The following is a 27,989-nucleotide window of genomic DNA, read 5'->3' as shown; positions in this document are numbered from 1 at the left end:
CTGAAGTACTGCCTGGCCAGACCATTTAAAACATTCTTGAACAACAAAAGTATAAATACCGCGTCTGGACCAGAACAAACGATACAGAGAATTTTAATGCCAAACTTGGAACAACAAACAAAATGTTTCTTTGGGAATTTCTGACAGAGGAGCACGCCGTATAAGGATTTTTAAAATTGTTTGTGTGTTTTTTGTTTTTTGTTTTTAATTGTTTGTGTTTTTTTTAGTAGTCGGGGCAAGTTTCAACCAGGATATGAAAATGAACTGGAAGCAAACAACCTCAAAGGCAGAAATGAGACTCTCCTTGGAAATCTTGCATAATCCACTGTCTTGTGGAATTTCAAGAGGGCTTCGAAATAAGGAGAAAATAAATGCCAACTCTCCTAAGCTTGCCAGGAAAGGAAAGGTCTGAATTTCTCCTTCTACTGAAGAAGGAGGAGCACCCTCCCCACCCCTGTGAGGCTCCACCACCTTCCCCACCAGTACCAGGAGAGGCAGCTGATGGGTGGGCCACCTCCAAGACAACAATGACTTAATTGTGATGTGTGATGCGGGCTTCGGGAACCTGCTGGCCAGGCAGCGGGACCTGTGAGGCTTGAGGGTGCTGGCTGCGTGTCAGAAGGAGAAGGTCCAAAAGCTGAGAGGCCAGACATCAGAGAGGCTCGAGTCTGTGGTCCTGGATGTCACCAAGACAGAGAGCATCACTGGAGCACCCAGTGGGTGAAGGAGTATGTGAGGACAGAGGTATGACATAAGATAAATTTCTCTTAATCTAGATGTCCTCTTATTCCAGGTACTGATCCCATGAGAAGATGACAGCAGCCTACTAAATAAGAGAGAGATACTATTACATTACAAAATTTACCCTTAATTATCTACTTTGACCACAAGGAACAATGATCTGGATCCAAAATATGTAGCCATGGCCATATAAACATGCTTCATTAGGTAAAAATTATTTAATAGTAAGTCATCTTTGTATAGCACTTCATAATTTTACAAAATTCTTTTTTTTAATATTTTATTTATTCATGAGAGACACAGAGAGAGAGAGGCAGAGACATAGGCAGAGGGAGAAACAGGCTCCCTGCGGAGCCCGATGTGGGACTCGATCCCAGAACCCCTGAGCCAAAGGCAGACGCTCAATCACTGAGCCACCTGGTGCCCCTCATTTGAACATTTTTGAATGGGTCTTGCTTGTCCACATACAAGGTCTTTGCCCACAGGTCTTGCACATGTTGGTGCAATGGAACGGATGAGAGTTGGAGTCTGGTTACCTGCAAAACATCCTGGCTCCAGTCTGTGCGACCTCAGGTAAGTCATCTAACCCCTCAATGATCCAATGTCTTTTTCAGTAAAGTAGGAATAATAACACCTCCCCAAAGGGCTAGTAAAGCATCCATGAGGTGATGTACATGAAAACCTTTGAAAAGGAGAGATGGAGTCAGATAAAGGAGCTGGCAATTTGAGTCACAGGCCAAGCAAGAGAATGAGTACTCTGTCTTCTGGGCAATGGGGAGCCGTAGCAGTTTCTGGAAGAAGGTGGTTCTTTTCCTGGTCTTTCCCAAATTTCATTTGTCCATTCTGAATCCACCTAATTTCTTGGACTTTGGACCTCTGTCTACTGGCAGTGTCCCGCAGAGTCTCACTGTGAACTAGAAAAACAAGGAAACCATTGACAAGTAGCTGCAATAGTAAGCGCCTGGAAAACAAGGAGGGGGGACAAGACAGAGGAGGACCTAGGGTGCCTCTTTAATAGGGGCTCAGACCTGGAAGCAGGAGCCCGAAAGAACCTCCCCTCCCATGGCAGAGCAGCTTCCGTAGGTCCTGGAACTTCTCACATTGGCTTCTGTTCTCCTTTACATGAAGAAAGAGAAGTTTGGGGACACCTGGGTGGCTCAGTGGTTGGGTGTCTGCCTTCGGCTCAGGGCGTGATCCGGGGTCCCAGGATCGAGTCCTACGTGGGGCTCCCTGCATGGAGCCTGCTTCTCCCTCTGCCTGTGTCTCTGCCTCTCTCTTTGTGTCTCTCATGAATAAATAAATATAATTTTAAAAAGAAAGAAAAAGAAATTTGCCAATCATAACCATCCTGCCCAGGTATATACTGGTCTCCTTGTTGCTTAGCAGGAAAATGCTCCAGATATTAAGGCTGGATAAAAATCTCTCTCTCTTTCTCTCTCTCTCTCCTCTCTCTCACTCTCCCCCTTTTCTTGTCCCTCCTTCTCATTCTTTACTTCTGAATGGTTAATGGATACATTTGGAAATAACTGTCACACTCTACAGCCTCTGGATTGCATACAACAGATCATATTCTTATTGCAGGATTCAGTTTCAGCTGCATGCCACAGACGCCAAAATTAACAGTGGATTACACAAGACAGATATTTCTTTCTTCCCTTGTGGAAAAACCTGGCATGGTATGTATGGTATCTCCTCTCTGTTGATTTGTCAGGGGCTCAGATGTTTTTAGGCTTCCTGCTCTGCTATCCTACAGTCCAAGATGGCTCTAGGCAGTGGAACGGGGAAAGGACAGGTCTCTATCCCGTAAGGGCAGAGCACAGATGTTTTGCACATCTTGCTCGTGCTCACATACCTTGGCCAGAACTTAGTCACATTGTCAGAAGCTACAAGGCAGGCTGAAATTCTGGTTCTCATTCTGAGTAGCCAGGCATTCAGCTAAAAATCCAATTATCGTGGACAAAGGGGAGAATGTATGTTGTGGGAAAGCTGGCAGTCTCTGCCACACAGAGTAAGTCAATTCTCTTGGAGGATCTTCAGCAACAGCTTCTTCCTTTATGTAGTCTTTGGTGTGTGATGGGTTTAATAATTACACTCCTGAATCTATGGGTCAAATGATTGGAATGTCTCTAGGAGACTCCAGGAATTCTTTTCTTAGGTACTCAGCTCTCTCTTAACAGCAGAGAAGTGAGAAGAGTTTGGAGACATTTCTTAGAATCAATTAGCTTTGGTCTTCAGGTTGATTGCTTTGCAGGATAGAGATCCTTACCTTTTGTTTTAAAATAGTTTTGTTGAGGTATAATTGACAAAATTCACTTCTTAAATTTTATGTAAGTGTACAGTTCCATATTTTTTTACTCAATTTATACTGTTTGTACAACCATCACACAATCCAGTAATAAAAAAAATGTTCTTCATCCAGAATGTTCTCTTGTGCCTAAAGTCAGTTCCCACTTCCACTGATGTACTTTCCATCTCTATAGAGACCACCTTTTCTGGAAATCCTGTATAAATGGAATTATACAACATGTAGTCTTTTGTGTCTGGCTTTTTTTACTTAGAATAATGTTTTGGGGCTTATCCATGCTGCTGCATAGCTCAATAGTTCATTCTTTTTTATTGCTGAGTTGTATTCTATAATGCGGACATACCACATTGTATCCATTAACCAGTGGTGGACACTTGGATTGCCTCCAGTTTGGAACTAATGTAAATAAGGCTGTTGTGAAATTCAAGTAGCCTTCATGTGAACACATGCTTTCATTTCACTTAGGAGTGGAACTGCTGTATCATATGATATGTTTAACTTTTTAAGAAACTGCCAAACTGTTTTCTAAAGACTTTATGTCATTATACATTCCCACCAGCAATGTATGAGAGCTCTGTTTTCTCTACATCCTCACCAACCCTTAGTATTGCCAGTCTTTTAGATTACAGTCATACCAGTATGCATGCAGTGGGATCCCTTTATGTTTTTTTTTAAGGTTTTATTTATTTATTCATGAGAGAAAGAGAGGCAGAGACACAGGCAGAGGGAGAAGCAGGCTCCATGCAGGGAGCCCGACGTGGGACTCGATCCTGGGTCTCCAGGATCACTCCCTAGGCTGAAGGCGGCACTAAACCTCTGAGCCACCCGGGCTGCCCCCCTTTATGGTTTTAATTTACATTTCCCTGATAATTAATGATATTGAGCACACGAAAAGTTATAAATCTTCCTCTAAGCACAGCTTTAGCTGCATCCTATAAATATTTTTTGTTTTGTTTTTTTCGTTTTGTTTATATTTTCATTCAACTCAAGATCCTTTCTAATTTCCCACGTGATTTTTTCCTTTGACCTAAGGATTACTCATACCTGTCTTGTTTAATTTCCAAACATTTGGAGGGCTTTCAAATTTTTTCTTGCTGTTGAATTCCAATTTAATTTCTCTTGTTGTAGAACAATCTTTGTATGACTTCAATCTTTTAAATTTTACCAAGATTTGGCCTAGTATATTGTTTATTCTAGAAAATGTTTCATGTGTGCTTAAAAAGAAAATGATTCTATTTGTTGAGTATTCTATAGCTACCAGTAGGTGAAATTGGTTGATAATGTTCAAGTCTCCTTATCTTACCAATTTTCTGTTTTATCAGCACTCAAGAGAGGAACATCTAAATATCCAACTCTAATTCTTCAGTGGTCTATTTTTCCTTTCAGTTCTGCTCATTTTGTTTCCTATTATTTTAGGGTTCAGTTATTCAGTGCATGTGCATTATAAATTTTATAACTTCTAGATGGAATGACATTACAAAATGTCTCTATTTGTCTCTGGTAATATTTGTATTTTTAAAGTCACTTAATATAGCTATTCAAGCTCTCTTACAATTACTATTTGTATATATATCTTTTTTGATCTTTTTACTTTCAATCTGTTTATGTTTTGGGATCTAAAATATGTCTCTTACAGGGGCACCCGGGTGGCTCAGTTGGTAGAACATACAACTTTTGATGTCAGGGTTATGAGCGTAAGCCCCGCATTGGGTATAGAGCTTACTCACATAAATAAATAAATAAATAAATAAATAAATAAATAAATAAATAAATAAAATGTCTCTTATAGACTGTGTATAGTTGGGTCTTGTTTTTGTATACAGTCCCACAATTTCTACTTTTGATTGGAAAGTTCAGTTCACTTACAGTAATGTAGTTATTGTTATTGGGATTTCTTTTGAGAGAGAGCATGCGCCATGCGTGCATGAGTGGGGCTGGGAGGGGCAGAGGAGAGGGATTGAATCTTACGCAGACTGCAGTGAGTGCAGAGCTCATCGCAGAGTTCAATCCCGTGACCTGAGCCAAAGTCCCAAGTCAGATGCTTAACCAACTGAGACACCCAGATGCCCCTCAGTGTCATTGGATTCCTATCTGTCATTTTGCTATTTATTTTCTTAGGTCTTATGTCATTTTTCCTCTTTCCTCATTTATTGTCATTTCATAAGTTAAAAGAGTTTCTAGTATACCATTTTTTCAAAGATTTATTTATTTATTCATGAGAGACACAGATTGAGAGGAGAGACAGAGACATAGGCAGAGGGAGAAGCAGGCTCCTCGCAGGGAGCCCGATGCGGGACTCGATCCCGGATCTGGGGATCACAACCTGAGCCAAAGGCAGGCGCCCAACCGCTGAGCCACCCAGGCATCCCTAGTATACCATTTTAATTCCATTAATTTTTATAATTTTTTTTAGATTTTATTTATTTATTCATGAGAGACACAGAGAGAGAGGCAGAGATACAGGCAGAGGGAGAAGCAGGCTTCATGCAGGGAGCCTGATGTGGGACTTGATCCCAGGGCCCCAGGACCATGCCCTGGGCCCAAGGCAGGTGCTAAACCACTGAGCCACCCAGGGATCCCTAATTCCATTAATTTTTAAAGACTTTTAAAAATGCTATTTCCTAAATAATTAGAGCAGTGGTTCTCAACTGTGGGCAATATTCTTCCCCTATTCCTGCTAAAGGATATCCAGAAATGTCTGCAGACATTTTTCATTGTCACAGCCTGGCAGGGCATTCAGAGGTCAATCACTTGTCAAATTAGCCTGGGTTTTAGCTTTCAGCTTGGCTCCCACCTTCTCCCCACCATGTGAGTAGTGCTCCAAGCCAGCTGCCTGTGTGTGGAGAGCTTAGTCCAGCCTTTCTGTGGCTCTCTTACTTCCAGGACCTCACTGCTAAATTTCTGGCTGGTCTGCTGCTTGCCTCAAGTGGGGTCATAAGCTGAGGTTAGAAGAGCTATGAGTTTTCCCTGTTCCTGTCCTACCAGGTTTGCTGCTTTGCTGATAATGCTGCGGTGTCTTTCTGTCTTCTACCTGAAATGAAGCCTGCCCCCTCAGGCCGCAACGATGCTAATTTTCCGGGCAGCTCTGCCAGTCAAGCCTGTTGAGCTCCAGTGGGGAATGGGAGGGAATGGCCCCAGGCAAGGAGGTCACTAATTCCTGCTGATCTCATTTGAAGAGCTAAAGGTTTTTCATGAATAAATGATTCTCAATTTGTTGTTTACCTTTGGTTAATTTGTTTCTGACAGTTTTGTCCAATTTTACACTTGCTTTTGGAGGAAAGGATTTGTTCATCTCTTCATTCCATAGTTGGAGGTTCCCCCACTACTTCGGAGTTAAAGTTTGCATCCTGAAACCTGGCAACTTTAGAGCAGCACCTTCACCTCCAAAAGGGTAAATAGTGTCCTTAGGGAAAATCTGGGTCCTTGTGAGTTAGGGACAAATGGGGGTAGGCAGGGCTAGGTAGGGGCCCATGGAAGTAGGCTCACAAAAATCCCCAAATGCTGAAGTGTAAAGAAACCAGAGATAAAGGAACAAGCCAGAGCACCCTGCCCTAAGGTGTGTGTGGGGAAGGTGTCTTATGAGGAGAGTCATCTGTGACCGACAAAGAATAACCAGATCCCAAAGAAGAAGTAAGGCCTTAAAGACGTTACCACTAGTCCTTACTCCATGGTGATATCAGTAGATAATGTTGAAAGGATTTAGGTTCGCTGGTTGGCTTCCAATAAAAGACCAATCATACAAACCCTCAGTGGCAACCTGTTGGGACCCCTTTCACTCCTGAGAGCTTTCTCTGTATCTTTACTTAAACTTCCATCCTTCACTCACTCTCCTGTGTCTGTGAGATTCATTCTTCGACTCCGTGAGACAAGAACCAAGCTCTCGTATCATGCGTTTCTCTGGAAAGCACAGAAAACTAAAGGTAGTTCTTTTTTTTTTAAATAAATTTTTATTTCTATCTAAGTCATTTTATTTTTTTAAAGGATTTATTTATTTATTTATTTATTTATTTATGAGAGACACACACACAGAGAGAGAGAGAGAGAGGCAGAGACACAGTGGGAGAAGCAGGCTCATGCAGGGAGCCCGATGTGGGACTCGATCCTGGGACTCCAGGATCATGCCCTGGGCATAGGGAGGCGCTAAACCACTGAGCCACCCAGGGATCCCTAGAAGTTCTTTGAAGACTGTAGTCCCTCTTCTACCAACAATCAAGTACATTTTTGGTGATGGGGGAGCAAAGGGAGAGGGAGAGAGAGCGCCTTAAAGGTGGAGCCCAACACAGGGCTTGATCTCACGACTCTGAGCTGAAATCCAATTGGAACACTTAAGTGACTGAGCCACCCAGACGCCCCAGGCAAGTATTTTTGACCTTTGGTTCAAAACAACTAATTCTGAGCCCCAACCAGGGCTCTGATCCAAGTGATGTGATTTTTTTGGAGTAGTGTTGTTGGGGCCCAGAGCCAATGCAAGAAAGAATTCTTGAGACATCTTGGTTGTAAAAAAGTGGTGTTACTGAAGCATGGGGACAGGACCCACAGGCAGGAAGAGCTGCTGTACCCCCTCCCCCTCCAAACTGTGAGGAGCAATTGATTAGATTCTTTGGGGTTGGGGGAAGTAATGATAAGGGAAGTTCCAAAAAGATTTTCATATGCTAAAGGAGACCCGGAAGATCCTAGAGGACTTGCTATAGTCAAGCTAAGGTGGTTTTTCCCTCTAAGCAAGACATTCACATTAAGACAGTTGGGAGCTTCCTGGATGAACCTTCTACTCTGTCTGCCTCAAATATTTGTCAATGGGCTGCAGGTTATAAGGACATTTAAGTTTACCTACATTTCCTTCTGCTTTGTTTCTCACATCACAGGTAGCACAAGCCCCTCAACTGGCTGGTTTAATATCCAAGGAACTAGGGATCCCTGGGTGGCGCAGCGGTTTGGCGCCTGCCCTTGGCCCAGGGCGCGATCCTGGAGACCCGGGATCGAATCCCACATCGGGCTCCCGGTGCATGGAGCCTGCTTCTCCCTCTGCCTGTGTCTCTGCCTCTCTCTCTCTCTGTATGACTATCATAAATAATAAATAAAAAATATTAAAAAAAAGAGTTAATATCCAAGGAACTAGCTTCCTAAAGTTTTATATTTTAACTTGTTGGTTTCCCCCATTGACCCATCTTCCCCTATGTGTGCACGCTCGCACACACACACACACACACACACACACACATACGATGTAGGAAAAGACAGTAGGGTTCTGATCAGGGAACACAGGGCTAGCTGAGGACAAGGCACGAGCTTGAGGCAGCACATGGACAAGTCCCAAAGGGACATTCCTCTATGGACTCAACTGCCTCAATGTTCATACTTTGTTAAGAGCAGAAGGCGATTCTAGCCCGACCCCCAGGAGCCTGTAAGTCTACTTTAACATATAAAAATTCCTTTAGAAATTTCCTTTATCTCTAAACCCCCAAGATGCATTTTGGCAATCATCCCCCAAGCACATGGCCCACTGATACACATCGGAAGGGTCTCATGATTCATGTTTTATTAGATGGTAATAAGTGACCTTTCCCCAACAATAGCCAGCTACCTCAAGGTCCTGGAAACCTTGCTTCCTAAATTCCTTAGAGAATACACTATCCTCAAACCCCTCCCAACTCCCTGGTCACCCCTCAGCCACCCCTCACAGGCCTGGGACAGCAGCTCTTCCTGCCCCCAGGGTCCTGTCCCCCTTGCTTTAATAAAACCACCATTTTGCACCAAAGAAGTCTCAAGAATTCTTTCTTGGCCATTGGCTCTGGACCTCACCTATATTTCAAAACTTCATCAGGTCTGGTTATTCTTTTTTGGTCATAGGTGATTGTCACAAGATAAAGATCACCCCCCCCCCCCACTCCCAACACCTAGGGCGGGGTGGTCTGGTTTATTCCCCTATCTCTGGTTTCCTTACACTACACATCTTGGGAATTCCTGCGAGCCTGATCACACAGCCCCTTACCTATCTCCTCTCCCTACCAGTCCTGCCTGTTCCTTACTCAATATGCTTGGAGGATGATTCTTAATGAGTATCTTGGGCGGGGGAGTGGGGGGTGGTGGTGGAATGGAGCCTCCAAAGGAATTTCTGTATGTTTAGAGTAGACTCACAGCATCCTGGAGGGTCAGGCTAAGACCCTCAAAGTGTCAACACCAAGGTGCCCCGATGTAGGCCCTAGATGAGGCTCTGAAGACATTCTCTTCCAAGTGCCAAAAGTCCAGGGCCATACCTTATTCATTCATTCAACTGGTTTGTGTTGAAGCACCTACTGGAGCCCAGTTCTATGCTGGGGGCTGCGGATATGATGGTGAACATGCCACAGTTCCCACCCTCGAGGAACTTTTAGTATCTAGGGAGCAGACAGAAATAAGCATTTATATTAAAGTGTAGGGGGGCAGCCCAGGTGGCTCAGCAGTTTAGCGCCTCCTTCAGCCCAGGGCCTGATCCTGGAGACCCGGGATCGAGTCCCATGTTGGGCTCCCTCTGTCTGTATCTCTGCCTCTCTCTCTCTCTCTGTCATGAATAAATAAATAAAATCTTAAAAAAAATAAAAAATAAAAAAATAAAGTGTAGGGGTTCCTGGGTGGCTCAGTGGTTGAGTATCTGCCTTTGGCTCAGGGCATGATCCCCAGGTCCTGGGATCAAGTCCCACATTGGGCTCCTCTCAGGGAGCCTGCTTCTCCCTCTGCCTGTGTCTCTGTCTCTCTCTCTGTGTCTCTGGTGAATAAATAAATAAAATCTTCCATAAAAAAAAAAATATATATATATATATATATTAAAGTGTGATGAGCTCAATGACAGAGGTACAGACTGTTAAGGGGAACTCCTATAAGACGGGAACACTTAGTCTAGACCAACTAGGGGATCAGAGAAGACTTCTTGGAAGCAGGAATGTCTGAACCAAGTCGAAAGAATGAGTTGAGTTGGGCAGGCAGCTAGTTGACACTGTATTGTTCACAGATGTTCCAACTGAGTCAAGTTTAACTCAACTTCCCACCCACTCATCTTTCTTCTAGATCGCCCTCTGCCTCCTTGCTTCACTCTATCTATGTAATTTGCTTTGTGATCTTCCAGGAATGCCAGCTGACTTTCATATTTATTGGAGGCAGATAGATTTAGAAAGATCAGTATGCAGCAGTTAAAACAATCTTTGACCTGATGATTGAGAAACAAAATCCCTATTTCCTGGCAGCATCTGAGCATGTTGTGTAAAACCAGTTGACAGACCATCTAAAGAAGAGATTCATGCCCTTCATGAAGGCTGGACTAGATAGCCCTGAAATTCTAGTTCTGGTCTACTATTGATTAACTGGGTGATGTCAGGCAAGTTTCTTAACATCTCTGGGCTTCCTTGTTTGTTTGTTTGTTTCTTTTAGTGTAAAGGGAGGGGTAAGTCAGTCCTCAGTTACCTTCCTCCTCTAACATGAAGTGAATTTGGTTATTTTGCAAAGCTAACTAGAAATGATCTAGAATGGGTGGTGTCATGAAAAGCAAGCCGAGATCCCTACTCAAAGGAGAAAGCATCTACCTCCAGTGCCAGGGTAGGGTTTAGGAATGGAACTCAAGGGCTGGCAATCTACCCCCAGCAGCTCCCAGGCTTATCCCATACTTTTTTCTCAGAGGTCTCTTTCTTGCATGTTGTTGAAGAAGACTTCCATTGCGTCCCTGTAGATTGTACCTATTCATAAATGTTACTGATTGAAGCAAATCAATCTGTCCATAGGGACAGACAGCAAGAGGCAGATATTGACTGTTTCATATCCCCACACTCACTACTCTATCAAGTTATGGTACACACTCTCTCTCACTAGCTTTCTTGGAAGAACCCCTGTGTCTAACTGGAACTAGGAAAAACCTATATGGTAAAGTGAGGTAGACCCACTCTATGGTCTCCTAAAGGGGTCCAGATGCTATATGGAAGTTTATGCTAAATGCACTGGTGACCAATATAACGTCAAGTCCTGACAAATCCCACAACAGATATGAATACAAAGATGTTAAGTAAGCTTGAAGATTCAACTCAACATTTCCGGTTTCTAATTTCTAGTTTTAGGATAAATGGCTTTCCTATTGACAGTCCTGCTGGGAGTGAAAAATGGTAGACAACCTTTTCATTCAGCATAAGCTCAGAGTTCTGATATGATCCAGGGAGCAGGGGAGGAGTAGCCCAAGAATGTGAGACATTCATAGCCAATAGCACGTGTTGGGGGGTAGAGGGAATGGACAAGCAATGTCAGGTTGGTTTTCATACCTTTTGGGGAAAATTAAATGTGAATGGCTGAGCTGTTCATAAGTGACAATGATACAAGGAAGTGTTTACCACAGACTCATCCTAGCCTGCCAGTGGTGGTATCTTTTTGTCTCTCCAGTAGAAAAGGATACCTTTAAGTTAGTGTCAGGTCACTAGCTCTTTCAAAGTAGGAGTCTCCTACTGCCCTAGGTTTGAAAGCCTTCAGTAAGATAGGAGAAAAAGAAAATAATACTAGCAGCCAACATTTGTTGAGCCCTTTCTATGTGCCAATTGCTGGGGTGAGTATTTACATACATTATCATCTTTGGACTTACGGAGATTTATTTCTCATATTTTGTAGAAGAGGAAACAGACTCAGAGAGGTTGCATAACTTGTTCAGAGTCACACAGACAATAGCCCTGATCTGAGCCAAGTTTGTCTGGATGGCACTCTGTACTTTGATCGTGAGCAAATACAGGGGTCACTGTCCTCTCAGGGCTGGAACACCCCATTGCTCAAGTGGCCACTTCTGCCTTTCCTCAGGGTTCATGACACCTCCCCATCTCAGATCATCATGTCCCACATGTCACCATGAGTACAATGAGGATAATTATATCTTGCTTCTCAGAGTCATTCTGAGGATTAAGAGAGAACATGTTAGCAAAGAGTTTCCCTCAGAGCAGAGCATCATGATAAGCTTGGGCTAAATGGTAGTTTTAAAGACAATCAGTCCTATTCCTGATTCTTTGGGGCCTCCATTACCTGTGTCTGTTTTTGTCTACTTCTTTGCTCTAAGCCAATTCCCCTTGAAAGTTAGGATGCCATAATTTTTTGTTTTAAGAGAGGGAGATGTGGGGAAGGGACATAGGGAGAGGAAGAGAGAGAATCTTAAGCAGCCTCCAAGACCAGCTTGGAGTTCAGCCTCACAACCCTGAGATCATGACCTGAGCTGAAATCAAGAGTAGGACCCTTAACTGACTGAGCCACCCAGGTGCCTCCCCTCCCCTCCCTCTCCCATAAATTTTCTTTTAATTGGTCTTTGGAGTAGGCTTTCATTTTTGTTTTATTTATTTTTTATTTTTTAAAATATTTTATTCATGAGTGACACACAGAGAGAGGCAGAGACATAGGCAGAGGGAGAAGCAGGCTCCCTGGAGGGACCCTGATGTGGGACTCAATCCCAGGACCCCAGGATCATGCCCTGAGCCAAAGGCAGATAGATGCTCAACCACTGAGCCACCCAGGTGTCCCTTATTTTCTTTTCTTTTTTTTTTTTTTAAGATTCTATTTAAATCTTTTTTTTTAATTTTTTATTTATTTATGATAGTCACGGAGAGAGAGAGAGAGGCAGAGACATAGGCAGAGGGAGAAGCAGGCTCCATGCACCAGGAGCCTGATGTGGGATTCGATCCCAGGTCTCCAGGATCGCGCCCTGGGCCAAAGGCAGGCGCCAAACCGCTGCGCCACCCAGGGATCCCTATTTTCTTTTTTTAAAGACTTTGTTTATTAATTTGACAGAGAGAGAGAGCACAAGCAAGGGGAGTGGTAGGCAGAGAGAGAGGGAGAAGGAGAAGCAGGCTCCTCCTTGAGCAGGAAGCCTGATGTTGGTACTGGATTCCAGGCCCCTGGGACCATAACCTGAGCCAAAGGCAGATGCTTAACCAACTGAACTACACAAGAGCCCCTGGAGCAGGCTTTTAAAACTCCAGTTGTCTAGGGGTACCTGGCTGGTTCAGTTGGTGGAGTATGTGGCTCTTGATCTCTGGGTTGTGAGTTTAAGCCCCATGTTGAGCATCGAGTTTGCTTAAAAACATCCAATTTTCTAACCACTGCCCATCTCTCATTCCCATGAAACCAAAATGGTTTGCAAATTCATAAATATGCTGGGTTCTTCGTTGCCCCTGCATCGTTCATTTACTTTTAGAAAGGTTGTCAGTGGGAGCCTGGGGAGACTAGGAGTCCAATTTCCATAAGGAGGATCTTCAGGTCAGGTTAGAATCAACCTCGCTTTTCAATCTCTATTCTGGAGATCAAAACTTATCCTAGACAACATTTGCAGTAGGGGAGACCATGTCCCAGAATGTCTTCTACACCCAAGCCCTTCCAGTTAGCTATTTGAGGGTCCCTTTAAGCATCATTTACTCTGGAAAGCCTTCCTGGATCCCTCCCATGTGAGGTGACTATTTGCTCAGTTCCCATAGCCTGCATGCTTGTCATCCTTTACTTATTCACCTGAAGCTCTTCCTCTATAGACTCTGTGCTCCTTGAGGTCGGAGACATTGTTTTCATTTCCGTACTCCATCCATAGCACCATGCCCTGCTTATAGGAAGTTTTCAATCATGTTTGTGGGGCAAATGTCACACTTAATTTGCTTTCTGAGGGAAAAGTGCATTGTCAGGTGTATTTTCTGATTATTCTTGAGCAGATTTCAAAATGAGTGCTCAATTATACATTTAGTAAACCTTCCCTGTGCTGTCGATCCTGAGGTCTCATCTGTTTTTCCCTTTTGACCTTAAGGTTTGCTCATACCTTGACACAAATGAACAAACAAGCAAAACGTGCACGCATACATTTTTATTGTTTTTCCTTATTATATAAGCAATATATGCTTATCATAAGACATTATAACACGTGAATAACAAAAAAAGGAGGAAATGATAATAAATGTAGTTCTACCACTGAGAGATAACCACTATTATTTTTTGGACCACAAATGCAGACTTTTCTTTATGTATGTATATGCTTTTAAAATAGGTTGCAAAAAAAATAAAATAAAATAAAATAAAATAGGTTGCAGTGTTCATATGATACTTTTTCTCTTAATATATATATATTTTAATATATATTTAAGTACTATATATGTTTTATGTCATATAGAGATCACATCGTTTTTATTGTGTTAATATGCCACATTTTCTTTATTGTTGGCTGGCTGCATTCTCTTCAATTCTTAGCAATTATCCACAACACTGCAAGGTGGTTAAATGTGTAAGTTGTTATTCTATTGTTACCTTAAGATAAATTTTTGAGAATAAAAATACTGGTCCAATGGGCATACATAATTTATATGGGTTTAAAAGTTATTAAACTTTTTTAAAGGTTTATATGGGTTTTTAATGAGCTACCAAATTCCCCTTAGGCCTTGATGGTCCGGAGTTGTTGTTAACCTTGGACACTGATGTTAAAAATAAAACAAAGCAAATAAGACACTTGCTTATTGCAAAGTCATTCTTGTTTTACTTGGCATTTCTTTTTTTTTTTTTTTTTTTTTTTTTACTTGGCATTTCTTTAAACACTGGGGAGGTTACATTTCTTTTCCTATGTGTATGGATGCTTTCCTGATTTGTAAAGTGAGCATTCTCATCCTTTGTTTTTCTTTTCTTTTTAAAATTTATTTATTCATGAGAGACACACAGAGAGAGACACAGGCAGAGGGAGAAGCAGAGCCTGATGTGGGACTCCATCCCAATCTGATCCTGGGGATCCTGGGCCAAAGGCAGATGCTCAACCACTGAGCCACCCAGGTGTCCGCAGTTTTTCTTTTGAGTAATTTGAATGTCTTGTTTCATATAGGTGAGAGATCAGCACCCAGGATCCCTTGGAATAAAAGCCCATTTTGTAATGATAGGTGTTAAATGAGGTTTTGCAGAAAAGACTTTTCTGGGGTTACTTTTGATGCAGGCAGTTTGGGTCCGAGCACTCAGAGGAGGTCCTACAGGACCAGCCAAGAGAATCCTTGGCTTCTCCTGGGATAGAAACCCAAGGCAAGCTGCAGAAGTGAAAGCAGAGTTTATTGAATAGTGTGAGTGATGGAGAATAGTGGATGAGTGTCTGGGAGACTCAGAAAGGAAAGGAGTCTCATCATAACTTGGGGTTAAGAGTTTATATTGGGGTCTAGGGTACGTGTACCTTTAGGAATCCAGTGTAGGGTCAATCAAAGGCAAGTGTCAAGTGTCAGATGGGTGTTATCTCATAAATCACTGAAGGTAGATGATGTTGATGCCAACCTCAGCCAAGGTTTATTCAAAGCTAATGTCCTGGAACATGTTTGGGATCCAGCTCTTCTTGGATGTTATCCAGTGTTTGGGGCCTAGGACAAAACACAGAGAATGATTAACTTTCTTGCTTCCCCTTGAAGTAGGAACATAGCTTCTTTGGCTTCTTCAGAGACAAACTATAGAACACGAGTAAATGGGGCCTAGCAGAAAAATAGCAGAGACTGAGCCTTTCTGAAATAGAGTCCTTTCAGCTTCCCTACCTCACTTTGGTTATTAAAATTCATGTCTGATTTATTAAAGTTGCAATTAAAAACATTTTTCTTAATTTTTTTTAAGATTTTATTTATTTATTCATGAGAGACACACAGAGAGAGACAGAGAGAGACAGAGAGAGAGAGAGGGAGAGAGGCAGAGACACAGGCAGAGGGAGAAGCAGGCTCCATGCAGGGAGCCCGATGTGGAACTCGATTTCGGGTCTCCAGGATCATGCCCTGGGTGGAAGGGGGCCCTAAACCACTGAGCCACCCAGGCTGCCCAAACATTTTTCTTTAATAATTTATTCGATTTATAGACCTTATTTTATCCACACTATTTAGCCAATTTTATTAGTTTTTAAGGGGGAGTTTGATTAATATTGCATTCTGCTATTTAAACTCCCTTGAGAAATTTGAACTGCATCAGTAAATTAACATATTTAGGGGTGCCTTGGATGCTCAGTCCATTGAGTATCTGACTCTTGATCTCAGCTCAGGTTTTAATCTCAGTGTCCTGAGTTCAAGCTTGGCATTGGGCTACACACTGGACATCAGGCCTACTTTAAAAAAAAGAAGAGGAGGGATCCCTGGGTGGCGCAGCGGTTTAGCGCCTGCCTTTGGCCCAGGGCGCGATCCTGGAGACCCGGAATCAAATCCCACGTCGGGCTCCCGGTGCATGGAGCTTGCTTTTCCCTCTGCCTGTGTCTCTGCCTCTCTCTCTCTCTCTCTCTCTCTCTGTGTGACTATCATAAATAAATAAATAAATAAATAAATAAATAAATAAATAAATAAAAAAGAAGAGGAAAATTAACATATTTAATTCTCTCTGATAAACAAACCTTAAAATAAGCCTTATAAATCAAATAGCAACATATAAATATGGCTCTATCTCAAGCCCACAAGTACTACAAGAAGGCTCTTTCAATATCTCTATGCCAGATAAGAGGATCTCGTACAGTCCCCTAACTCTGTATTTGAGTGTGCAACCTCTAATTGTCACATCTGACTTAAGCCTGCCAACCCACCCATGTTGATTCACAAACTGAGTGGATCTAATAGATCATTTCCAGTTATACTATAAGCTGTATTATTTTCATATTTTTCCTATCTGCAATGCTACAAATCTTACAGATATTCAAATGACCCTGTTTAGATTCTGTTAAATTGACCTCTGCCTTACTCAAGGGTAACAATTCTAAGGTCATTTTTGTAACAACAGAATGACAAATTATGTCTTGTTTTGTTTGTTTTGTTTCTGCAAGGCAGATAAAACAAGATAAATACAAAAGTTCTAAAGTTAGTTGAGTAAGTAATCACTGACAACTATCCAGGTTTAACTCAACCACAGAGTCCTCCTTCTTTCTTCTTTGCCTCTCTCTTAGGCAAATCACCACAATCACATATTATCAGTTGACTTATAAATGTTGAATCCCCAGTTGATGCCTAAGGAAGCTAAGGAATGCCTATGTGATGAGATGAAGTGAGGTGAATGATGTAGGCATGCGACGTAGTGCTAGGCTATCTTGATCTTCTTATGATGCTTAGAAGGAGGACCATCTGCTTCCAGACAGAGGTTGACCAAGGGTAACTGAAACCACAGAAAGTGAAAGCATGGATAAGGTTGGGACTGCTGTAATGGAGTTCCACCTGAGGCAAGTGGCCAGTTGACCTCCCTGCTAATTTGTCTTTAGCTATACTTGGACTATGAACTTAGTGAATATAGAATTCAGAATCAGTAGGTTCTGATAATTCTGTGGAATAAAATCAATTTTGATGAAAGTGGAAAGAATAATTCAGATAGGGAAGAAGTTGGGTGGCTGTGTGGTCAGTCAGAACACCATCACGTCGGGAACTGGTGAGCCTTGTTGAGACTTGGGGAATAAGTGGTTTTTATCAACAGTAGAGACAAAGGGAAGACCAGTGGCATTGAAAATTGCATGTTATCCCTAACGGAACATGCTCTCTGAGGGGCAGTCCATTGTAACCGTGAAGCTCACGGTCCCTGGAGCCAGCTTTTCTCCGACTGAATGTTGTTGGTTCCACCACTTACCAACTGCATCAGCTTAGGCATGGAATTAACTTTTCCGTGCTTTGGTTTTATTAAATGGGAAGATTAAAGGAGATGATGTACACAAAATGCTTAAAGCTGTGTCTGATGTTTGCTAAGATATACACTATTGTCATCCACTGCTGATTGTGGAATGGCTTATTTCTCCTGAAGTAGATAGGAAAGAAACCCAACCAGCAGCTTGTTAAGAAGCTGGCATAAAGAGGGAGAAATCTGTAATCTTTTGGGGGTAGTAAAGGGCATTAAGTTTTTTTCAGCCCATTCAGACAGGATTCCTTTCAAACAATCAGGAAATGCTTACACAGCATCTATCAGTTGCCAGACACTGGTGTATGTGGGTTACAAATACTAACTCACTTAATCTTCCCCGATACCCCTTCACTGTTATTAACATGCCCATTCTACAGATGAGGAACCTAAAGAGAGGAGAGCGGGCTTCCTAGGGCAGCAGGTAGGCTCTGCCCACCTCCTCGCTCAGACAGGACTGTAAGTGCAGAGCGAGTGACCCACACAGGCTGGAGCCCAACACCAACCAGCGGTGCCAAACATCTGCTCACCAGCTTGCGCTGTTTAACTCTTCCCTTCATCAGATGGGTGCAAGAGAAGTTACAACTTCCTTGCCCAAGTTGGTTTAATGTGCACAGAAGTTCATTTTCTTCTTAGGATTATAATGCTGGGAGGAAGAAAGCACCTGCAGCCTTCAGGCCACTGCTCTGCCCCAGCTCTCTGCTGAACCCACCCCGGGGTAACTAGGTCCCCCTTAGTTATACTGGAAACATTGACTGTACTTGGCACTTTGAGGGGTCGGGGGCGCTTGTAGCAAATGTAGAAATAAGAATTAAATTTGGTAATTTCCTGATTAGCCCGTAGTGTGTTTCATTTTGAATGTATATTATTGGCCTTGGCAAAGTTTTCTTCTCTTTCTGGAACTTCTGGAGCTACAAAGATTAAGTTTAGTAAGTGCAGCGTTGTTTTGTTAGCGAGAAGCAGAGGAGGGGGACTTCTGTAGGCAATCAACACTCCATGTGGCTCTTGGCTCTATTAGAGCAACTCTAACCCATAACAGAATTAAAGCCCAGGGACTGTGGCTTTGTCTCTATTCTTAGCATCTTACACATAGTAGGTGCTCAGCTCGTGCTTGTTCCATTCAATTAAACCCACAGGGTACAACAGAAGCGTGCCAAGTCAAATTCTCAACTGGGAAGACATATACTGAATCTTATAGCTGAACTCTTAACAGTAATTATCTTTGGGAGGTGAGATTCTAGTGTTTTTTATTTTCTTCTTTATGCTTTTGATATTTCCCCCAAATCACAGCTTTGGTCTTTGAAGCAGATGATTGCTTATAGAAATGAGAACTCTTCTATCTCATTCCTTTTTAAATTGTGGTTTTTATTTTTACAAAAATTATATGGACACACAGACAACCAAATAGTTGCCATGAAAACCAACAGGACTTCCTTGCCCTTCTCTCCTATTTCCCAATCAATCCACTGAGGACACCACTTTGGATTCTTTGAGTCAATTTTTGGTATTTATCTCCCTATGTGTCACTAACATGCTTATGTTGCTCGATTTTGATTTGAATATTTTCTATTCATTCTCACTGTGGGATCTCACCATGGGGGATAAGACTTTAATCCATTTAACCACCACTCCCATCCCATCCCCCAGGTGCATTCCAATCGTACCTCACCCCTCCTTCCAGTTCAGTTGCTTAGAAATTTGGTCAGATTGATGCTCATTGTTGACATATGCTGACGATGCAAGCAATTACTTCTGATTCCCTGCACAACATTTTATTTTCTCTAGAGTTAATTATCTTTTTATTTCCTCAGTTTTTTTTATATCTTCACCATTAAATTGACCTCCCTTGCTTCTCCCTCCAATTTTGTGAATCATCTCTCAGTATGTTCAAACACCTTAGGTGTTCTATAATTTCATCTTCTAGGATGATTTCTTGGGGCTTCTGGACTTCCTCAAATCTGGACTGATTTCTCTAGGCCTGCTACACAGCTGCCATCTTGGGATTTCCCTTTACTGCTATCCTAGGGATTTCTTTTGCCTTTTTCCTATTTTGAATCCATTGTTGCCAGGATCCTCATGTCTTCCTCTCTTTTAGTGAATTCCCTCATTTTGGGGTAGCTGCCTAGCTTGCTTGGGAGACAATGTTTTGAGAATTTTGTCTGAAAATGTCTATATTATGTTCATATTTAATTGATCTTGGCAGGATGTGGAACTCCAGAATGGAAATTCCTTTCTTTCTGAGATTTTTAAGGCATAGCTCTTAGCCTCCATCATCACTGGTGAGGAATCTGACACCATTCTGACTCTCAATCCTTTACACGAATCATGTTTTCTTCTCTGGAAGTCGTAGGATCTTCTCTTTGTCTCCATTGCTCTTGACTTTCACTCTGATAAACCCCAGTGCCACAGTAAGCATCTACTTTCACCACTATGCTGGATGCTTCATGGGCCCTATCAATCTGGAAACATGTATCCTTCATTTCTAGAAAATCCTACTGAATATTTCTTTGACAATTTGATCTCTTCCATTATTTTTGTGTCCTCTTTCTAGAATTTCTAGATTTGCAGGCCTTACTCCTTTAATTTTCTCTTCTGTATTTCATGTCTTTGCCTTTCTATTTTTTTAAAAGATTTCATGTATTTATTTATTCATGAGAGAGGCAGAGACACAGGCAGAGGGAGAAGCAGTCTCTCTGCAAGGAGCCTGGTCCCAGGACCCTGAGATCATGCCCTGAGCCAAAGGCAGTCACCCAACCACTGAGCCCCCCCAGGTGTCCCACCTTTCTATTTTATTTTATTTTTTTAAAAACTTTTTTTTAAAGACTTTATTTATTCATGAGAGGCAGAGAGAGAGAGAGAGAGGCAGAGACACAGGCAGAGGGAGAAGCAGGCTCCATGCAGAGAGCCCGATGTGGGACTCGATCCTGGGTCTCCAGGATCACGCCCTAGGCCAAAGGTGGGCACTAATCCGCTGGGCCACCAGGGCTGCCCCAACCACCTTTCTATTTTAAATAGAAATTACCTCTCACTTAATATTCTGGCTCTTTCATTGAATTTTCATTTGTGCTAGTCTCATTTCCAAGAGCTCTTTTTTGTTCTCTGAATGTTCCTTTTTTAACAGCATCCTCTTCTTGTTTCACGTATGGAATATTTTATCTCTCTGAAGATGTTGAGAGTGTTTTGTGTATGTTTCCCCCTTGCATTTTCTGCTTCCTGCAGGTGACTTTATGCTGTCAGGTCACTTTAGTCTCTATCTTTCATACTAGATGCTTTCTTCTCATGTCTGTTGATCCTTAGCTAGTTGCTCACATTTAAGGGTAGGGAACTAAAGAATTGCAAATTGGTGGTGCCTATCAATTATGATCTTCACTGTTTTGTTGTCACTGGACTGTTTCAGTGGATCCCTGATACCAGTGTCCTAGAACTTTTGTTTCTCTTGGATTTGTCAGATTCCCCAGAGAAACTTCTCCAATCTCCCAGCTGGAAGGCATATGTCTGGCTGCCACCATTCTGGTTGCCAAATACAGGAAAACTGAGCTCAGGCTTTCAGCATGTACATTTTCACTTCATTCCGTTTCCAGAACAATATCCGTTCCCTCAGCTCTGCCAAATGCACCCCCCACTCTTATCTACATACTCATTGTTTTTACCCCCTCTTCCCAAGTGTGAGAGGAACAGTGGCTGTACATATTTGAGAGGAGGTCTGATGGTCTGTTTCTTAAATAGGTTTTCCAAATACACCATCTTTTTTCAGGGCCTCCTCTACTCCCACTTCCAGAGACTTCTAGGGCCCCAATTCTTCAGCCCTATGGGAGTTCTTCCATTAAATTGAATTGCTTGTTAGGTTCCCCATTGCCATGTTAGTCAGTATTTTCAGTTCTGCTAAATCATTTACTGCTTGTCCACTTGCATTCTTCTCATAAAATTTCATTGCTATGAGTCTTCTCTTTTTTCTTGTGGGTTTATGGTCTTATTTTAAAAGGTATTTTACTATCATTTTAGTGGATTTTCAGTAGAGAGCAGATACAAATTAATGTGCTAAAGCTGTCAATATTTATTGTTTTTCTTATTACTCAATTACAAAAGTCATAACATGTACACAAACAAGTTCTAGTAAACTGCTTTTGAAGATGTTCATAACATCTACTCTGAATACGCTGAAAAGCAGGGAGAGGCTGCTTATCACACAGTCTAGAATCTTGCTATTCAAAACATGTTGTGTAGGCCAGCATCATTGGCATTACCTGGGAATTTATTTTAAAATGCAAAATCCCAGACTCTGCATCAGACTTCCTAAATCATAATCTATATTTTAACAAGATCCCCAGCTAATTCCTAGCCAAATGAAAAGCTGAGAAGCACTGGTCCATAACAATAGTCCTTATCAATGAATTCAGCAGTATTAAGTTATGTTTGAAAATCAATTGGCCAGGATCTTTCACCTTAAATTCAACACAACTATCCTTAGGGATATGACCTAAGGGAAACAATGGTTAGTCACACAAATTGAGTGATGATCCAGAATAGGTCCAGGGATTTCAAGCTCTGACCATAATTATGCTAATTAGCAGGGTAGAGACTGTCTAGGCTACTCAAAAAAGATTGCCAAACACAGACGTAGTTTACTTTGAGCAAAAAAAGTGATATATGTCGTATCCATCTTATCGGGAATTGAATTTTAAAAAGAAAGAATAGGTTCTTATTATAAGATACTGGTAAGTAAACGATATTGACAAAGATGAAAATAGTCAATTCACTCTTGCCTTTGCTAACACTTTGACTTCTAAGAATTAGAAGGAAGCACTCGCTGCTTTGAAAATAAATTCATCTTATTCTCTCAAATCCAGGTCCCTTCCAGACCCAAGAGATTAAACCTTAAAAGAGAAGCTCACAGATTTGAATTTGGTCATTCAGGGCATGGAGGGGAGAGGAAGTATGCTCCAGGAAATCTCCTAGGGCTGGAAGGATGCAGCTCTTAGCTCTATAGCATTTAGGAATAAGGGATGGGGCACCTGGGTGACTCAGTAGTTGAGCATCTGCCTTTGGCTCAGGTCATGATTCCACAGTCCTGGGATCAAGTCCTGCATTGGGCTCCCCATAGGAAGCCTGCTTCTCCCTCTGCCTATGTCTCTGCCTCTCTCTGTGTGTGTCTCATGAATAAATAAATTAAATATTTAAAAAAGAAAAAAGAATAGGGATGATAGCTACAAATTGAGTGCATTGACCTTAAATGAGCAAAGCTGGCATCAGTGATCTAAAGGCTAGTAAGAGTAGCCAATTATCTGGGGTAAGGGAGACCGTCAAGTTTGCCGGACAAGCTAATGCCATGGGGGCAGAAATCATAAGAGTCCCCTGGCTGACATGACTTACTGCAAACCATGGCTGCGGTGAAGAGCAAAGCACTTGCGTAGAATCGGTCTGGGAATGCAAGCAGGGGGAGTGTGTGGATAGAAGCATCACTGTGAAACTACGTAGGGACGTAGGGACGTAGGGACGTTGTCAGTGTCTGACTCAGCTGAAAGAGTCCTGCGCTGAGCCCGGCAAGAGGGGTTTTTACCTGAGCAGATGGACATTACGTAAACAGAGAGAGAACCATGCCATTTGCAGGAGAGTGCCAGGGCTGGTGCTCGTGCGGGAGTGTTCAGTCAAAACACGATGCCAGTGCGCAGCCGACTAGATGAGGCAAAGGACACCAGCAGAAGGCCTTGTTCAAGGGGGTGTCAGAGGGGTGCTGGACCAGGCATGACGAGATGGAGGAGAGCGGCACCAGACAGAGACCAGGTTTCCTTGGATTCCTGTGCACTCTGCAGTAGCTACTTTAAAGAGCTACCTGGGGTCAGATCATTAGCTGTTGGGGAGTTCCACTGGACAAGTTCCAGAGAAGGAGGGAATGCTTTCTCAGGACAGGGTGTCTAACTAGAAAAGCCGAAGTTTGGTCAACATAGCCTTATCTGAGTGGAATAGTCACTGTGCACTAGCACCTGAAGCATAGTGAAGCTATTTTTCAGAGACAACCCTGTTCAAAATGGAATCCTTTTCTCTCTTGGAAGATGGAAAGTGAGTTGAGTCCTCAGTCTAACAAAGTATAGATAGCATAGGGGTGAAGGGGCACTTTCTTCCAGAGAAGGCTACCTATCTGTCACCCAGGGATGGATACAGTAAGTGTTAGGGCTTTGTGTTAAGGGAGAGAGAGGAGGATGTCTTCATTTGTACAAAGGAAGTTGTATCTTGTCATCCAAGGCATAAGGTTGTTTTGCTCTTTTGTAGAAGCTCAGTATAGGGGCACCGGGATGGCTCAGTAGGTTAAGCATCTGCCTTCAGCTCAGATCATGATATCAGGGTCCTGGGATCAAGCCCCCTTTGGGCTCCCTGCTTGGAGGGGAGCCTGCTTCTTCCTCTCCCTCTGCCTGTTGTTCTCCCTGCCTGTGCTTTCTCTCTATCTCTCTCTGTTAAATAAATAAATAAATAAATAAATAAATAAATAAATAAATAAAAAGAAAAGAAAGAAAGAAAGAAAGAAAGAAAGAGAAAGAAAGAAGCTCAATATACATAGAAGGATTGAGTGGATGCTCAGTAGCTAAAGGGATGGAACGTGCTGGTGATGAGTTACTTTCTCTAGGCTTCTACCCTTCTGTGCTCTGCTTTATGTTGCTGTACCTGGAACTCTGCAAACCATATTTCTCTTTGCCAGCTCTCCCTGTTGGGGTCATCAAATAGAGGCTCTGGAGGGAGGTTAGGAGGCTGGAGGGGTGAAGGGTTTGTTCCTTTCTGTTTGCTTTCTGTTCCTGTCAGTGCCACCTAGCAACCAGTCTGCACTGTGCCATCAACTCTTTTTTAAAATTTTTTTTTAAAATTTTTATTTATTTATGATAGTCACAGAGAGAGAGAGAGAGAGAGGCAGAGACACAGGCAGAGGGAGAAGCAGGCTCCATGCACCGGGAGCCCGATGTGGGAATCGGTCCAGGGTCTCCCGGATCCGGCCCTGGGCCAAAGGCAGGCGCCAAACCGCTGCGCCACCCAGGGATCCCTGTGCCATCAACTCTTGACTTCAGCAATACTTGCCTGTAGGTCGTCGTCCTTTCCTACACTCCCTAAATAGGCCTGATTATCCCCTTCCGAGATACCACTACCAGCCAGTTGGGCCGCAGAGACCTCGTCAGAGCTCCAATTACACCAGCACCACCCAGCCAGTGCCCCATCCCCCAGCAACTGAGTTCCAGCTCCTTGGGAGTCTCTCCTTAGGAGCATGAAGCTCCACATTTATCCCAACATCTTTTCTTTCCCAGCCCTGGGAGAGGCAATTCCACCTCCAGAAAATTTCAGTGTTCCCTTTCATCTTTTCCATCTCTCAATCACTGGTTAACAATTCTGTATGTTAAATTCTCTCTTTTAATGGGGTGTCTGGGAGGCTCAGTGGTTGAGCATCTGCCTCCAGCTCAGGGCGTGATCCTGGGGTCCCAGGATCAAGTCCTGCATTGTGCTCCCCAAGGAGCTTCTGCCTGTGTCTCTGCCTCTGCCTCTCTCACTCTGTGTCTCTCATGAATAAATAAATAAAATCTTTAAACAAATAAAATAAAATAACTGCAGTGGTTTCTATTTTTCTACTAAGGTCCTAACTGATATTTATACCTCTGGCTTTTCTGGCATACACACTCTTTTAGGAGATAAACCCCTTTCCCCAGTTGAAGATCACTACTGTAATTAGGCTGCCCACACGTCCCAGTGTGCCTGGAATAGTACTGATTCATGATTGTCCTGGCATAATTAGTAATAGTGTAATGAAATACATAGGTCCTTTGGAGGGTAGGAGCCACTGTTATTCATGGGAATGTTTGCTATATTGTGGAGTGAGAAAATAAGAACTACTGTTAATAAAGGTAGAGTAATCAAAACCAACATATAGATCAATGGAACAGAATTGAGAGTCCAGAAATAAATTCATACATAAATAGCCAAATATTTGACAGGGAACCAAGAATACTTAATGGCAAAAGTATAGTTTCTTCAATAAGTGGTGTTGGGAAAACTAGATATTCACGTGCAAAAGAATAAAATTGGACTCCTCCTGTCTTATACCATTCACAGAAATTAACCTGAAATGTATTAAAGACATATATGTGAGACCTGAAACCTTAAAATTCCTTAATAAAAAGATAAGAGAAAAGCTCCTTGACATTCGTCTTGGCCACAATTTCTTGGATATGACACCAAAAGAAACAAAAGTAAAAACAAGACTCTGAAATACCAGCAGGAGAGGGATGAGCGTTCACTGCCAAAGCACTTGGCAGAGAGGTTGCGCCCAGAGCCGAGCCTATGAGCCGCCCAGACAAACTGTCTACCAGGCTGCAATTGGCAAGAGAGGATGCCGGTTGGCTGGGAGGCCAGCTTGCCAAGGTACCTCTGTGCTTTATCATTTCCAGAAATAAGTTCAAAGGTTGCTTAGAAAAAAATATTATGACGATTATTTTTAAATGTTTGAAGTTGACATGGAAAAATACATGGTTCAGACAAGCCTGCTTTATAATTGTGTGAAAGGAAAAATGAGTTCTAAGTCCATATAGAAAATACATAATGAATGGAGAGAGCAAACCACCATAAGAATGGAAGGCAGTAAAAATGTCTCTAAAATAGAGCATTCAATGCAAATGGATTAATTCTCATGTACAAAAAGAAAAAAATTTTAATTTATTATTTATTTTTTTATTTTGATTTTATTTATTTATTTACGAGAGACACAGAGAGAGGCAGAGACACAGGCAGAGGGAGAAGCAGGCTCCCTATGAGGAGCCTTATGTGGGACTCGATCCCGGGACTCCAGGATCACGACCCGAGCTGAAGGGAGGCACTAAACTGCTGAGCCACCCAGGTATCCCAAAATAAAATTTTTTAAAAGGAAGACTTAACCAGGGATTTTTTTTCAAGATTTATTTATTTGTTCATGAGAGACACAGACTGAAGAGGGCGGGGGGCAGAGACACAGGCAGAGGGAGAAGCAGGCTCCATGCAGGGAGCCGGATGCTGGACTTGATCCTGAATCCTGGGATCATGACCTGAGCTGAAGGCAGGTGCCCATCTGCTGAGCTATCCAGGTGTCAAACCAGGGATATTTTTAAGCGATCCAATGATTTGCTGGCACCAAGATTTACAACTTAGAAAGATATTAACAAAAATTAGAAAGTCTAAGATATGTCAGTATAATTTAGGAAAGTCAGGTATCAGCATCATAAATGTTTTCTCTTTGAACAAAGTACAACAAAACATAAAATCTTGTGTGCCAAGATCTTTAGGGCTTCATCTGTGGTTTCTCTACTATCTGCGTTGGAATGTTCCTGGGAATCCAACCTTTCAATGTGCACCTAGAATTGCACAATGGGGTAGCCTTATTCAGCAAACCAAAAACTTGTTCTGTGGGATACTAACTAGAATTTGCAAAATCTCTTCTTAATAAATGTTTATCATATCCTCTTTCCATGTGATTGTATGTTGTCAGTATGTGGATATCTTGCTACTACTGCTCTTTCACTCCCACTGCTCTGGGTGGAGTTGCATTGACTCCTGCTGGCCTAGATGCCCATGATTACTTGGTCTGTGTCCTTGCTATTTGCCCAGTGTCCTTGTACCTTGAATTTCCCAATTATATGAGCCAATACATTTTCTTGTTGCCTACACTACTCTGAGTTGGATTTCTGTCACTGGCAAACAAAGAGACCTGACTAATGCTCCTGGTAAGCCTTGTTCAAGGTCTCAGTGGCTTTTCTTAAAATAGAGAAAAGAAAATGTAAAAGATTAACATATTTTTTTCTTGAGGAACATATGCATGAATGTAAAACTATTTTTTTTTTAAGTTTAGGAGAATACACATCCAACTAATAATAGTGGGTTACTTCTGGAGACAGAGGTAGCAGAGCAAAATTAGGGGTGATGATCTAAAGAGCCTTTGATTTTTTCTGCAATGTTCCATTTTAAAGCATAACAATGTAGATGTAGTTGTGATTTTAAAATTAGTAATAAAATAACAATTTTATTTTTATTTTTAAAAAGATGCTTATTTCTTTATTTGACAGGGAGTGAGAGTGAGTGAGCACATGCACAGGGAGTAGCAGGCAGAGGGAGAAGCAGGTTCCCCGCTTAGCAGGGAGCCCAACGTGGGCCTTCATCCCAGGACCCTGGAATCATGACCTGAGCTAAAAGCAGATGCTTAACCAACTGAGCCACCCAGGCACCCCTAAAATAACAATTTTTAAAAGCAAGTTTCACTTTTCCTATTCTGCACCAGCCCATCCCTGAATAATTTAGTCCTAAAGCAAGGTAAGCATGCACACTAGGTGGTGGTGGTGGT

General features: G+C 42.3%; 1 long non-coding RNA gene across 4 annotated transcripts; it reads left to right on the top strand.

Annotated features, from left to right (window-relative positions):
* LOC140642381 (uncharacterized) lies at positions 1-27,963 on the top strand. 4 transcript variants are annotated; one of them, XR_012038831.1, is made up of 4 exons: positions 1-744; positions 1,227-1,314; positions 2,323-2,417; positions 27,715-27,963. It is a non-coding gene; the product is annotated as an uncharacterized lncRNA (long non-coding RNA). The 4 variants fall into 4 exon arrangements; XR_012038830.1 differs by lacking the exon at positions 27,715-27,963 and adding an exon at positions 7,909-8,104 and having other exon boundaries at positions 6-744; XR_012038829.1 differs by lacking the exon at positions 27,715-27,963 and adding an exon at positions 6,032-6,267 and having other exon boundaries at positions 12-744.
* The last annotated feature ends 26 nt before the right edge of the window (positions 27,964-27,989 follow it).

Source organism: Canis lupus, chromosome 11, assembly GCF_048164855.1.
Source record: "Canis lupus baileyi chromosome 11, mCanLup2.hap1, whole genome shotgun sequence".
Classification (NCBI taxonomy): domain Eukaryota; kingdom Metazoa; phylum Chordata; class Mammalia; order Carnivora; family Canidae; genus Canis; species Canis lupus.
Note: the sequence above shows the minus strand (reverse complement) of the source record. Positions and strands in the feature narration are given on the sequence as shown.